General features: G+C 37.9%; 1 protein-coding gene across 1 annotated transcript in view; it reads right to left on the bottom strand.

The window, feature by feature from the left end:
* Positions 1-14,074, bottom strand: part of pigg (phosphatidylinositol glycan anchor biosynthesis class G) — a 239,435-nt gene that overhangs the window by 178,566 nt on the left and 46,795 nt on the right. The window lies entirely within an intron of this gene.

The following is a 14,074-nucleotide window of genomic DNA, read 5'->3' as shown; positions in this document are numbered from 1 at the left end:
ATGCTTCTAGAGTTGGTGGTGTTAAACTGTCCTTCAATCTTGTTCCTGTACTGACGTTTTGCTGTTCTGATTTTTTGGAGGGCATAACTGGCTTGTTTATGCTCCTCCGCGTTCCCAGAATTAAAAGCGGAGGTCCGCACATTAAGTGCCGCACGAACATCGCTATTAATCCATGGCTTCTGGTTCGGATAGATCCGTATTGTTTTGGTCGGAACGACGTCCTCTAACGCACTTTCTGATGAAACACGTTACGCAATCAGTGCTCGATGTTGTCATCAGAGGCGGACCGGAACATCTCCCAGTCCGTGTGATCAAAACAGTCTTGTAGCGTAGAGTCTGACTGGTCCAACCAGCACTGGATCGTTCTGAGGGCGGGTGCTTCCTGTTTCAATTTCTGCCTGTAAGCGGGCAGAAGCAGAATGGAAGAGTGGTCCGATTTGCCAAATGGTGGGTGGGGGAGGGATTTGTAGCCATCCCAGAAGGGAGAGTAGCAATGGTCCAAAACCCGGTCCCCTCGTGTGTTAAACTAATATGTTGGTGGTATTTTGGTGCGACTGATTTGAAACTGGCTTTGTTAAAGTCCCCGGTCACAATGAACGCGGCCTCAGTGTGCACAGTTTCCTGCTTGCTTATAATCCCGTACAGTTCCTTGAGTGCCCAGTCTGTGTCGGCTTGTGGGGGGATGTACACAGCTGTGATAATGACCGCTGTGAATTCCCTCAGTAGCCAGAATGGTCAACACAGAAGCATGAGAAATTCCAGATCAGGAGAGCAGAAAAACCTGATAGAATGTACGTTCCTCTGATCACACCAGGATTTGTTGATCATAAAACATACACCACCTCCTCTGCTTTTACCTGAGAGGTCTTTCGCTCTGTCCGCTCGGTGCACGGAGAACCCCACGGGTTCAATGGCTGAGTCTGGAATCACCGCAGACATCCAAGTTTCTGTAAGGCAGATAATGCAGCAGTCCCTCATCTCTCATTGGAAAGAGATCCGCGCTTTCAGCTCGCAGAGCTTATTATCCAGAGACTGAACATTTGCCAGTAGAATACTGGGTAGCGGGGGTCGATTTGCGCGGCGTCTTACTCTGATGAAAACGCTCTGTTTACCCTATTCCTCCTGCGTTTCCGCGGCTGGGCAGCCCAGACAAAGGGCTCCGCTGGCGTGTTTGTAAACAGCGGGTTGGCATTGAGGAATTTGAAGTCCGGTTTACGGTGTGTAATTGCTGAACCAATGTCCAAAAGAGTTTGTCTGTCGTAGACAATAAGGCAGACAACATCCAAGACAAAAAACATATGAATTGTAAACAAAACAAACAAAGCACTACCATGTTGTGTCGGAGCTCGCAACGCAGCAGCCATACTCGGCGCCATCTTGAGTCACAGGTGACTTGTTGTGCATGACACTTGACTTGTTGTGCATGACACCGCGGAGACTCCCAGCATGTGGAGGCTCATGCTACACTCTGCGATCCACGCACAACTTAACACGCGCCCTATTGAGAGCGAGAACCACTAATCGTGACCACGAGGAGGTTACCCCATGTGACTCTACCCTCCTTAGCAACCGGGCCAATTTGGTTGCTTAGGAGACCTGACTGGAGTCACTCAGCACGCCCTGGATTCGAACTCACGACTCCAGGGGTGGTAGTCAGCGTCAATACTCGCTGAGCTACCCAGGCCCCTGCAATGATTTTTGTTGAAATAAATGATAATTTAATTTTTAAAGAGAAATTATTACTTCAACTGTCATTTTTGTTTCTGAAAATTCCCATCAGTGTCATTTCCAGCACATCTCAAATTTGATATTGTGTTTAATGGAATTCTGTTTTGGAAATGATGCTGATGGAAATGACTTTTTTAACATTTTTGTACATTTATTCCTTTGTCTTGATAAGGTTAATTTTAAAGCTAACATTTTGTTTATCCTAAAAAAAAAAAAACACTATTAAATAATATTTTCACACTTTTTACATAATTTGGCAAAATTACAGCTTGAATGGAAATCACACCCAATAAAAATATTCTGCTCACAAGTGATAATTAACTTTGAATTTAAACATCATTTGCCTCATATTTCATCTCAAGTGACTTGGTTAACAAGTACAAAATTGTTTGTGGTGTGGTGGAAATGATGTAGGACAGTCGGATTTAAAAATAATTTTTTTTTTACAGAAATTATTTTCACATGCACATTAAACATTGAAACGTTTTATTTAACTTTTTGCTTAGATTATCATGGTTTTAAACATATAATTTGTATTTTTATAATGTATTTTCATAGTTTGATATTGAAATCTGGCCAGGGACAAGAGTACAACAGTCAAATCTATACATAAGAGGCATTTAAAAAGTAAATGAAGGCCTGGTAAAAAAAAGTCTAGATTTGAAAATTCATTTTTTTATGTGCCAAAAAGAAAATAATAATAATAACTAGATGACACATAAAGGCTGCACACCAACCCGTGTCAAATGAGCCCACCACCAAGTCTCTATGACATTCTCATCCGAAGATATGATCCCACTGATCCCTTACCAATGTTAAGTTTATAGGGTATTTTTTGCTTGTTTTTATTCCCACCGGACGAACATCATTCGCCTGATCGCTTATAAAAGTCATAGCACAATTGTTCTTAACAAGCTGGTTGATCTGACATCACGACACGTGGGACAAGTTAGATGCTGAAATTTGAACAAAGGAAGAAGAATTAATTTAGGGATTTTGGAAAAACAAAAGGGCAGAGCAACAGTAAAAAAATAGCATCTTAGCAAGCACCACTAATAATAAAATCATGAGACACACTCTCACACACACACACACACACATATATATATATATACACATTTAAAAAATGTGTCACAAAAATAGTATTGTTATAGTACCACTTTTGTTTAGGATACAGTTCAGACCTGCATTGTATAGTGCCCTACTTAAAAAAAAGAAGAATCAGGGAGGAAACACTGGCACATCGTCATGAAAAGATATGAAAAAGAACACAAACAGAGAGCATAGAAGGACAGAGAAATGTGAGATCTCATTAGTTTTGCCATCAGCTCAGTCCACAAATGAAATATGAGGAAAAAAACAAAACATCACCATAACACACACAATACACAGGAAGTCAAGGGATGAACATGCTGAACCAGTCCAAAAACATAACAGCTTTGTGTATCTGCTGGAAAGTCCCCTTTTTTTGAGATTCATCAAGATTGTGTAGGATTCAAAAGCTTTAAAACACACCTCAGCATCTCTCAGAATACTCAAATGATGCTTGTGACAGTCGAGGGGTTTTTAGAGGCCTCCAGCGGCTCAACTCCAACAAGAGCAAGAACATATCAGAAGGATATATAATAGAACACAAAACAATGCCAAAATCACTGCTGTTACCATTGGTGACAGTCTTAGTGATGCTGATTAGTCTTTCTGTGTCAATTGGTTCTTCTGTGGAACACAAAAGGAGCTGTTAGGCAAAATGTTCACTCTGCTCTTTTGCACAGTGAAAGTGGTGATTGATAGTATCAACCCCCCCCCCCCCAACTTCTTTTAGGGTATTTTTATGTCCTTTTTGGAGCTTGACAGCTGTGGTGACTATAAGCTGACATTATATGTAAAAGAACTGCATGAACATTCTTGAAAATATTCTGAATTTGTATTCTATGGAGAAATAAACAGCATACAGGCTTTAGACTTAATCTCATCAATTTAATTACTGACAAAGGGTTTTTCTTTGTCAACGATAACTTTTTAAAAGACGAAAAAGATGCATCATGATGATGATCATACGGTTTTAATTAAAACATACAGTTGGGGCCTGTGTAGCTCAGCAAGTAAAGATGCTGACTACCACACCTGGAGTTCCAAGTTCAAATCCCGGGCATGCTGAGTGACTCCAGTCAGGCTTCCTAAGCAAACAATTGGCCCTGTTGCTAGGGTGGGTAGAGTCACGTTGGGTTAACCTCCTCATGGTCACTATAATGTGGTTCTTGCTCTCGGTGGTGCGCGTGGTGAGTTATGCGTGGATGCCACGGAGAATAGCATGAAACCTTCACATGCGCTAGGTCTCCGCAGTAATGCGCTCAACAAGCCATGTGATAAAATGCATGGATTGACTGTCTTAGACGCGGAGGCAACTGAGATTCATCCTCCGCCACCCAGATTGAGGCAAATCACTACGCCACCACAAGGACTTTGAGCGCTTTGGGAATTGGGCATTCCAAATTGGGGAGAAAAGGGGAGATTTTTTTTTTAGTTATTTATTTTTAAATTAAAACATACAGTTTACGAAAATATGATTAGAAAAATAATACTGCAAGATATTAGTAATGCACTAACAGTGTTTTTCTTTTCTTTCTTTTTTTAAGAATGACAAATTTGGAAAGAATTGATTGAAATAATCCAGTCACAATATGTTGTGGATTTCCGCTAGCCCTGTGTGAGCTGAAAGAGCTTGACACCTGTACAAATGAACTTTCTAACGGCTTAATTACCACACTTAAATACATCCTAAATATGTGACATTAATCAGCTATATCCAAAACATGCTGTAAATGCTAAGTTATATCTGCGCAGATGATGAAGCGAGCTTGAACTAAATTATGCCCTTGTTAGAATGTGTAACTTGCGATGTGAATATGCCTTTTCATAAACTGTCTAAATGTTAGGAGAGTAAGTAACTTCTAAAAAGCAGCTAATACTTCAGTATATTCTCTATATGATATTATTTCAGGACAGTTTTCTCAAGTTGTTTAATCTTACATATTAAACATATTAATATGTAATATGTTTGATCCATGTTTAAATAAATATAAGTATTTTATGCATTTTTCAAAATATTTGCTTAAAGTTTTGTCTGTTATTGATACATGTTTTTGTCATTTTAAACATTTTTGTCAACTAAAATTATATGCCATTTTAGTGTGAGTAAAATTGACTGAAATGAATAAATATGGCATGATGAACAACTGAATACATTTAAAGGACATTTTGTCAAGTCAAAAATTGTGACAAAATAAACAAAAACTTTGAAAATTAACATTGCATACTAGAGGTAGACCGATATATCGGTTTTAAAGATTAATAGTTGCTTTTTGGAACTATCGGTTATCTGCAAAAACTATGCCGATAGTTGCATATATATATATATATATATATATATATATATATATATATATATATATATATATATATATATATACACATACACACACACACACACACACACACACACACACAAAGTTGTGCTCAAAAGTTTGCATACCCTGGCAGAAATTGTGAAATTTTGGCATTGATTTTGAAAATATGACTGATCATGCAAAAAAAAACTGTCTTTTATTTAAGGATAGTGATCATATGAAGCAATTTATTATCACATAGTTGTTTGGCTCCTTTTTAAATCATAATGATAAGAGAAATCACCCAAATGGCCCTGTTACAGACACACAAGGTGACACACACAGGTTTAAATGGCAATTAAAGGTTAATTTCCCACACCTGTGGCTTTTTAAATTGCAATTAGTGTCTGTGTATAAATAGTCAATGACTTTGTTAGCTCTCACGTGGATGCACTGAGCAGGCTAGATGCTGAGCCATGGGGAGCAGAAATGAAATGTCAAAAGACAAGGTAATGGAACTTTATAAAGATGGAAAAGGATATAAAAAGATATCCAAAGCCTTGAAAATGCCAGTCAGTACTGTACAATCACTTATTAAGAAGTGGAAAATTTGGGGATCTCTTGATACCAAGACAAGGTCAGGTAGACCAAGAAAGATTTCAGCCAAAACTGCCAGAAGAATTGTTCGGGATACAAAGAAAAACCCACAGATAACCTCAGGATAAATACAGGCTGCTCTGGAAAAAGACGGTGTGGTTGTTTCAAGGAGCACAATACGACGATACTTGAACAAAAATGAGCTGCATGGTCGAGTTGCCAGAAAGAAGCCAATGCCACAAAATCTCCCAGTTACAATATGCCCGACAACACCTTGACACACCTCACAGCTTCTGGCACACTGTAATTTGGAGTGACGAGACCAAAATAAAGCTTTATGGTCACAACCATAAGCGTTATGTTTGGAGAGAGGTCAACAAGTATTGTGCTCCTTGAAACAACCACACCGTCTTTTTCCAGAGGTTTACTTGTGGGTTTTTCTTTATATCCCGAACAATTCTTCTGGAAGTTGTGGCTGAAATCTTTCTTGGTCTACCTGACCTTGGCTTGGTATCAAGAGATCCCCAAATTTTCCACTTCTTAATAAGTGATTGAACAGTACTGACTGGCATTTTCAAGGCTTTGGATATCTTTTTATGTCCTTTTCCATCTTTCTAAAGTTCCTTTACCTTGTTACGCAGGTCTTTTGACAGTTGTTTTCTGATATATATATATATATATATATATATATATATATAAGCAATATCACATGAGCAAGAGTGCAATATGGCCCTATATCAGCACTGCTGTGATTCGGCCGCAGACACGAGGCCGCAGGTAGTCACAGCATTGCTGATTTAGGGCCATATAGCATGATTGCAAGTGTGATACTGCTTATATACAACAGTTCAATGAACAAATACATTAAAAAAAATTAGGAAAAATTGAGTACAGTCATAAAAAACGCATTTGTGCATTGAACATTCTTATGCGACAGATAAGAATCTGCCATTGCTGGTTCAAACCAAATGATGTGTCCAAGCCTTCGTTAGCAATTCAAAAATTTCACTTTAGAACTAGTATCATGGCTTGGGCTGTTTCTAACAAATTATTGGATAAACAAGGATGACAAGGATGTTTTGTGTAGCCTTCCACAAGCTTCTCACAATAAGTTGCTGGAATTTTGGCCCATTCCTCGTGTAACTGTGTCAGGTTTGTAGGCCTCCTTGCTCACACACGCTTTTTCAATTCTGCCCACAAGGATTGAGGTCAGGGCTTTGTGATGGCCACTCCAATATCTTGACATTGTTGTTCTTAAGCCATTTTGCCACAACATTGGAGGTATGCTTGGGGTCATTGTCCATTTAGAAAACCCATTTGCGAAAAAGCTTTAACATCCTGGCTGATGTCTTGGTAAATATATTAACTATAAAAAGCTAATTTGGTAAATGCTTACATATAGTGCATTGTAACAAAGCCAAGTTTCTGTCATTTCAATATAAAAATCTCTGGTGTATTTTGGCTTGTTTATAGTTAAAAGTCCCACATTGTACACCACATCTTAATTTTTCTGGTTATTATTGGGATTTTGGTTGTACGATAGACTGCTTTTGGGACTATATTCATTTTGGACTCTTGTAGCCTCAATGTCTGTGCCCTTCATAGTAAGGAAAGACTAAATCCTTTTTTTTTTTCTTTCTTTCTATAAATTGATTTAAAAAAAAACTATCTGCCAGTTAATCAGTTATCAGCCTTTTCCACCACCTTAGTTATCGGTATTGGCAAAATCCACTATCGGTCAACCTCTACTACATAAAAGTTTGGAATGTAAGAGTGAGTAACAGAGTTTTCATTTTTGAATGAACTATTCCTTTAATGCACACATGCTATAATAGCCACACAGTGTGACTCATGATAGGATAGTAACTGCCTTCAAACAGAGCTGCCATATTTGGAGGACGACACCATTTCAAACAAAATTCTCACAGTCAGTTTCTCTGCTTCTGTTGCACATGAGAAACGGCCGCTGTCTTGTTTGGAGATCAAAAATAAAAAACACGCTGGCTAATAAAAGAATTGAAGAAGATATTGACTGGAGCTGATCTCGGGGAGAGAGACCTGCGCTGTGTGTTTTAGAGTTAAAGAAAGAAAGACAGGTATTGCAAGAGTGCTCAAATTGTGTGCTCTCTCGTATCGATTATTCTTATTATAACTTCACCCAGCAGCAGACTCGATACAGCGCTCCAGGGAATCCCTCAAACATTTGACACCCAAATTCATCTCACACACTCATTTCCTGCCTCTGGAGTTCCTTATCCACTAACTCGCATTCTCTCTCCTCCGTTACAAGCAAACATTACTCAAACATTCCCACACAGTCCATAATTCAGACAGATCTGCGGGAGAAATCAATTTCCTGTTGAACTACATTACAGAAAACTCAAGTTTTAAGGAAAGAAAACCCGCCAGAAGGAAACTTTAATCCCAGACATCATTCCACAGCGTAGTTGAGCTTCAGAGATGAACAAGACAACATTATTAAAAAACACCCTCAGAAATTTCAGCTCTCAAGCGCACAGGAACCTTGAAAATTTACATGCCGCACCAATACGCCCAATTATAGCCATCACTGGTGTGGCGGCAAACAGGAAGTGCAATTTGAAACCATGGCAACTGATTCCAACCATCCTCAGGTGTAAAGCAAAGGCCCGATCACTATATCAGGTAACCTAGGTAACAAGACCTCCACTGTTAAAGGGGTAACAAAAATGAAAATTCTGTCATCATTTATTCACCCTCATGTTGTTCCAGACCTCTATTTATTTCATACATGAAAGACAAAATAAGATTTTAAGCAGAACAGCAACAAAAGATGCAATGAAAGTGAATGGTGATTGAGGCTAACATACTGCTCAATATCTAATTTTGTATTCTATGAAAGAAAGTCATACAGTTTTGAAACAACGTGAAGGTTAGTAATGAAAAAAAAATAAATTAAAAACAAAAAAAAAAAATCGGGGGTGAAAGTTTGGACCTTTTAATTGTAAGTCAATGTTTTTGCAACAAAATTGTAGCAATTTAGTTTTTCATGACAATTTTTTACCCTCTTTCTGACCTTTAGGAACCTGGCCATATTTTGCTTCTGTGCCTTTAAGACTTCTATGTAAACACCCTGTGTTGCGATTGGCTACACTCTTATTGGCAAAACAGTGCTTGCACATGGGCTACAGGGATAGCTGTCAGGTTAAATAGCGCTGTTCAGCCATAACATCAATCTGTAGGCAAACCCGGAAGGTTAATTCATTGTGGGTTTCTTTGGGAATTTCGTATGTTATTTTTAGTATAGGGATGTTCAAATTACAGGTAAATTAAGATCTGCGGTGAAAATTACTTGAAAAGACTTTCATGTTTTGTTCTAGAACATAAATTACACACGGTTATATCTCAACAGTGGATTTTGAAGCTGTTGTGTCTTTTAAAAATGCATGTTGTTAACCCATCGCTAAATAAGGACTACAACATTCGCCCATTTCATAAAACACGTAGTTCACATGCTGATGGTAGTTGTAGTCCTTAAATAGCATTGTGATAGCAACATGCATTTTTTAAAAACACAGTAGCTTCAAAATAAATATTTGAGGTATGACTGTGTGTAATTTATTTTCTAGAACAAAACTTGAAAGTCTATTCAAGTAATTTTAACCACAGGCCTTATTTTACTCCTACATCTAAAAGTGCCATTGGCAATTCCTGAGGGAACCAATTAAATTAAATGTCTAACATGTGGCGCTAAAAGTGAGTTTAATGTTCTCCCAAACAGATGAGGTTTGTAAGCTGGTTAATGCTCTATCGAGTTTTAAATCGACAAAACCTACTGTACCTCCCTATCCTAAATCTTAAACCTAAACCTAACCGATAGTGTCAGAAAAGCAAATGTGAGATGAAAAACATAATTGCTAAAGGACACATCATTTTGTGGTGATGCTATGACACTTTCAGCTCATGTGGCGACATTCGTGCTCTTCAAGACTTGTGCCCCGATCCTTTACGTCGCAAGTGCAGCGCTTTATAAGTTGAACTACCGCACAATTTAACTGTGCTCAAACAAGCTTGTAAATGTAGTTAATTACATAATGTGTAAATATTTAATTAACATTAATTTACATTTTATTTTGATAGTTCTTCTGCTCTTTTCTTTGAAAAGTAAAAGATATAGAGTATACATACTGTATATAAACAGTATAGACAGACAGACAGACAGACAGATATAGATACGGTTCAAATTACTCACGGTTCCGTTTTTATCACGGTTTTAGGGTCACGGTTTCGGTACGATTCAGTATTTGCAATGTTCAGAAAAATATATATATATATTACTGCCAAATCCAAAGTAAGAATACTCTATTTGGTAACAAACACTTCAACAGGTTTGTCCTTAATAAAAATCATTGTTTTACAGTAACCATAGTTTAACTATAGTATTTGTTGTAAAAACATAGTAACCACAAAATCAACATGGTTACTGTCATGTATTCAATATATAGTATAATCATGGTTACTATATGGAAACTACAGTATTACTGTTATAAAACCATGGTTAATTATATCAAAACCATGATTTCTGCAAAGAAAACCATTGTGACAGCAGTCATGGTTACTCCGATATTACTATAGTAAAACCATGGTTAATTTTTGTTAGGGTCTTAACTGAAAAAAAAAAAAAAAAACTTCTCTAATTAATAAATCAACATTTTAACTTAATACCTGCACTATTACACTACATGTGTTGACATAAAATGCATTGCAAACTCTACTGCACATATATTCAATATTCGGAAGTTGTACATCACTATAGAAGGAACTTTGCTATTAAAATGGATACGAGGGATGTTGTGAGGTGGCTCGAGTGTTTTAATCATATGCAAATTCACACATCTTCGTCAGCGGAGTAGGGAAACATATCATTGGCTATGAACACCCCAATTGCTTTAGTTATTGTTTTATGCCTGTCCAAATCAGCACTGAGTACCAACTTAAAAATGAAAGTGAGTGTGTGCAGTTTTGGCTCATCTGCGGCCCTGGTGATATCGCTGTTGTAATTGACTGCAAAAAGAAAATGTTTCCATACAAGAGACCTGAATAATGCAGGGGGCTTCTCTATCAGCGGCTCGTTTCCTCCACTTGCCATTTTCAACTACACACAATGCTTGCAGAACGGTGATGTCATCAAGTTGACCCATGTGAAACACAGGCAGAGCGTATCCATCTACAGATCCATTCAGGTCAGGGGTGGACTGGGAAGAGAAATCGGCCTGGGATTTTACATAGGAACTGGCCCAAAAGTTGTTGAGGGGGAGTCGCTGTCCTTTTCTGCATATCTCTGCGGCTCATCTCAGCTTAGTCCCGGTTCTCCTGATGGCCAGTCCGCCCCTGATCGGCCCCAAAGTGCGTCGGCCCACCAGGAAAATGCCCGGTATGCCAGATTACCAATCCAGCCCTGATTCAGGTGCATTAGCGGAGGTTGTAACTGTGCGTGTCTATTTGATGCTTTATTTTCTTAACAAAACCTTGTGCTCCAGATGCGTCAATTAACTTGATGTGAACCGCGGTGCCAATGCTTACCGAACCTTGGGGGGTTTTTACCGAGAACCATTACACCCCTAATAATATATATATATATATATATATATATATATATATATATATATATATATATATATATATATATATATACACACACACACACTCTCTCACGGCCAAAAGTTTGGAATAATGTACAGATTTTGCTGTTTCAGAAGGAAATTGGTACTTTAACTGTACTTTAGTGGCATTCAACTGATCACAAAGTATAGTCAGGACATTACTGATGTAAAAAACAGCACCATCACTATTTGAAAAAAGTCATTTTTGATCAAATCTAGACAGGCCCCATTTCCAGCAGCCATCACTCCAACACCTTATCCTTGAGTAATCATGCTAAATCGCTAATTTGGTACTAGAAAATCACTTGCCATAATATCAAACACTGCTGAAAGATATTTGGTTCATTAAATGAAACTTAACATTGTCTTTGTGTTTGTTTTTGAGTTGCCACGGTATGCAATAGACTGGCATGTCTTAAGGTCAATATTAGGTCAAAAATGGCAAAAACAGAAACAGCTTTCTCTAGAAACTCGTCAGTCAATCATTGTTTTGAGGAATGAAGGCTATACAATGAAATTGCCAAAAACCGAAGATTTCATACAAAGGTGTACACTACAGTCTTCAAAGACAAAGGACAACTGGCTCTAACAAGGACAGAAAGAGATGTGGAAGACCAGATGTACAACTAAACAAGAGGATAAGTACATCAGAGTCTCTAGTTTGAGAAATAGATGCCTCACATGTCCTCAGCTGACAGCTTCATTGAATTCTACCCGCTCAACACCAGTTTCATGTACAACAGTACAGAGAAGACTCAGGGGTGCAGGTCTTATGGGAAGAATTACAAAGAAAAAGCCACTTTTGGAACAGAAAAACAAAAAGAAAAGGTTATAGTGGGCAAAGAAACACAGACATTGGACAACAGATAATTGGAAAAGAGTGTTATGGATCTTAACCCCACTGAGATTTTGTGGGATCAGCTAGACTGTAAGGTGCGTGAGAAATGCCCGACAAGACTGCATCTATGGCAAGTGCTACAGGAAGTGTGGGGTGAAATGTCACCTGAGTATCTGGACAAACTGACAGCTGGAATGCCAAGGATCTGCAAAGCTGTCATTGCTGCACGTGGAGGATTTTTTGATGAGAACTCTTTGAAGTAGTTTAAGAAGTTCTGAAACATTTTATTTTCAAACTGTAATATTAATTTTTAACATTATTAATGTCCTGACTATACATTGTGATCAGTTGAATGCCACTTTGGTGAATAAAAGTACCAATTTCTTTCCATAAGAGCAAAATCTGTACATTATTCCAAATTTTTTGCCACCAGTGTATCTATCTATCTATCTATCTATCTATATATATATATCTATATCTATATATATATATATATATATATATATATATATATATACATACCATGGTCTGTTCGAATACTCGATTCTGATTGGATGGAATGCATGCATTGAACCAGTTTAATGTACAGGTAGTTCCAGTCAGTTTTAATTACCGTTCTATATTAATGTGCCTGTTCTGCTGTCCTCCGTAATGAGACAATGTGAAAGTTTTATGCCTCTGTTCAAACGACCTCCATGCGAATATAGTCTCAGAGCTGTGATTAACCATCACATCACAAAACAACACCAAGTCATGCAGTGCCATCTTTAAATCAACTGTGAAGTGCTAAAGGAAACATGGAAAAGACAGTGTTCATCAGCCCCGTATTGCTCACCCAAAGCGCTTGTGAGAAAAGTATGGTTTGACATTCAGCTGTTTTGTACGGAGGGGGAGAGAAGGTAATCTGGACCTATCAAATGTGTCTTTCGCTATCCAGCAAGATGAGGCAAAACAATTTAAATATTAATATGATAAACATCATCTAAATTTGCTGCCATGCTCAACATGTGCACTGGGGGCATCCCACAATCACACATCATTGACTGAAGATCTGAATGGAGACTGTTTCATGACACGCAGCCTTTTGCAGCATGGTAATCATTCAAAGCCTTATCGCGATTTAATTCTTAATTCAATCATTCATACAGCCTTAATGGATACCATATGGATGTCTCAGAGGTCAAAGTCTACGGGTTTTGAGCGTTTTGGATGATTTTCTCCTCATCATGAACAGTAAGTGCAGACGTTTTTCCTCATTAATGTGAAAATGACAAAGAATAGGAATTAAATATTACAGTTCCAACCCTTCTACCTTCTAATAATGGATTGAGTATTTAAATTCACAGTTTGTAAAGAGTGTGTGGTCTCCAAAAACTGTGATATTATCGCACTACCTTATCTCTGTGTCTGATTTAGAATGGACTGATCTCTACATCTAATGTCCTGTAGATAAAGTTAACAGTTATTGTTATTCTTTGTCAAAATTTGCACTGTAAAATTCCATGACAGCTGTAACTAATCAATGCTGGCAAGTGACCATGGTATAAGCGATAATCCACGGCTAGGTTTACGTTAAACTATTTTAATGCACTTCGTGTTGGGTGGCTCTTCACCTCCACGTTGTGCATTAAAATTCTTTAATGCACACCTAGCCATGGATTATCCATTACCTTCTTTTCATTAGATGTTACCTGACGCCTTATTTTATTATGTTCTAAAACTGTAAAATTCATTGTTACTTGAGGCAAAGTTCTAAATAACCTACATTAAAGGTTCTTTTATGCAATCTTTCAGAAAGGGCTTTTATGATTAATGAGTGTTGAATGTGTCATACTGAATGGAGCTCCAGTGTTTCTCTGGTCCTGTAGGGAAAGAGACGCTCT

Source organism: Myxocyprinus asiaticus, chromosome 27, assembly GCF_019703515.2.
Source record: "Myxocyprinus asiaticus isolate MX2 ecotype Aquarium Trade chromosome 27, UBuf_Myxa_2, whole genome shotgun sequence".
In the NCBI taxonomy this organism is placed as follows: domain Eukaryota; kingdom Metazoa; phylum Chordata; class Actinopteri; order Cypriniformes; family Catostomidae; genus Myxocyprinus; species Myxocyprinus asiaticus.
Note: the sequence above shows the minus strand (reverse complement) of the source record. Positions and strands in the feature narration are given on the sequence as shown.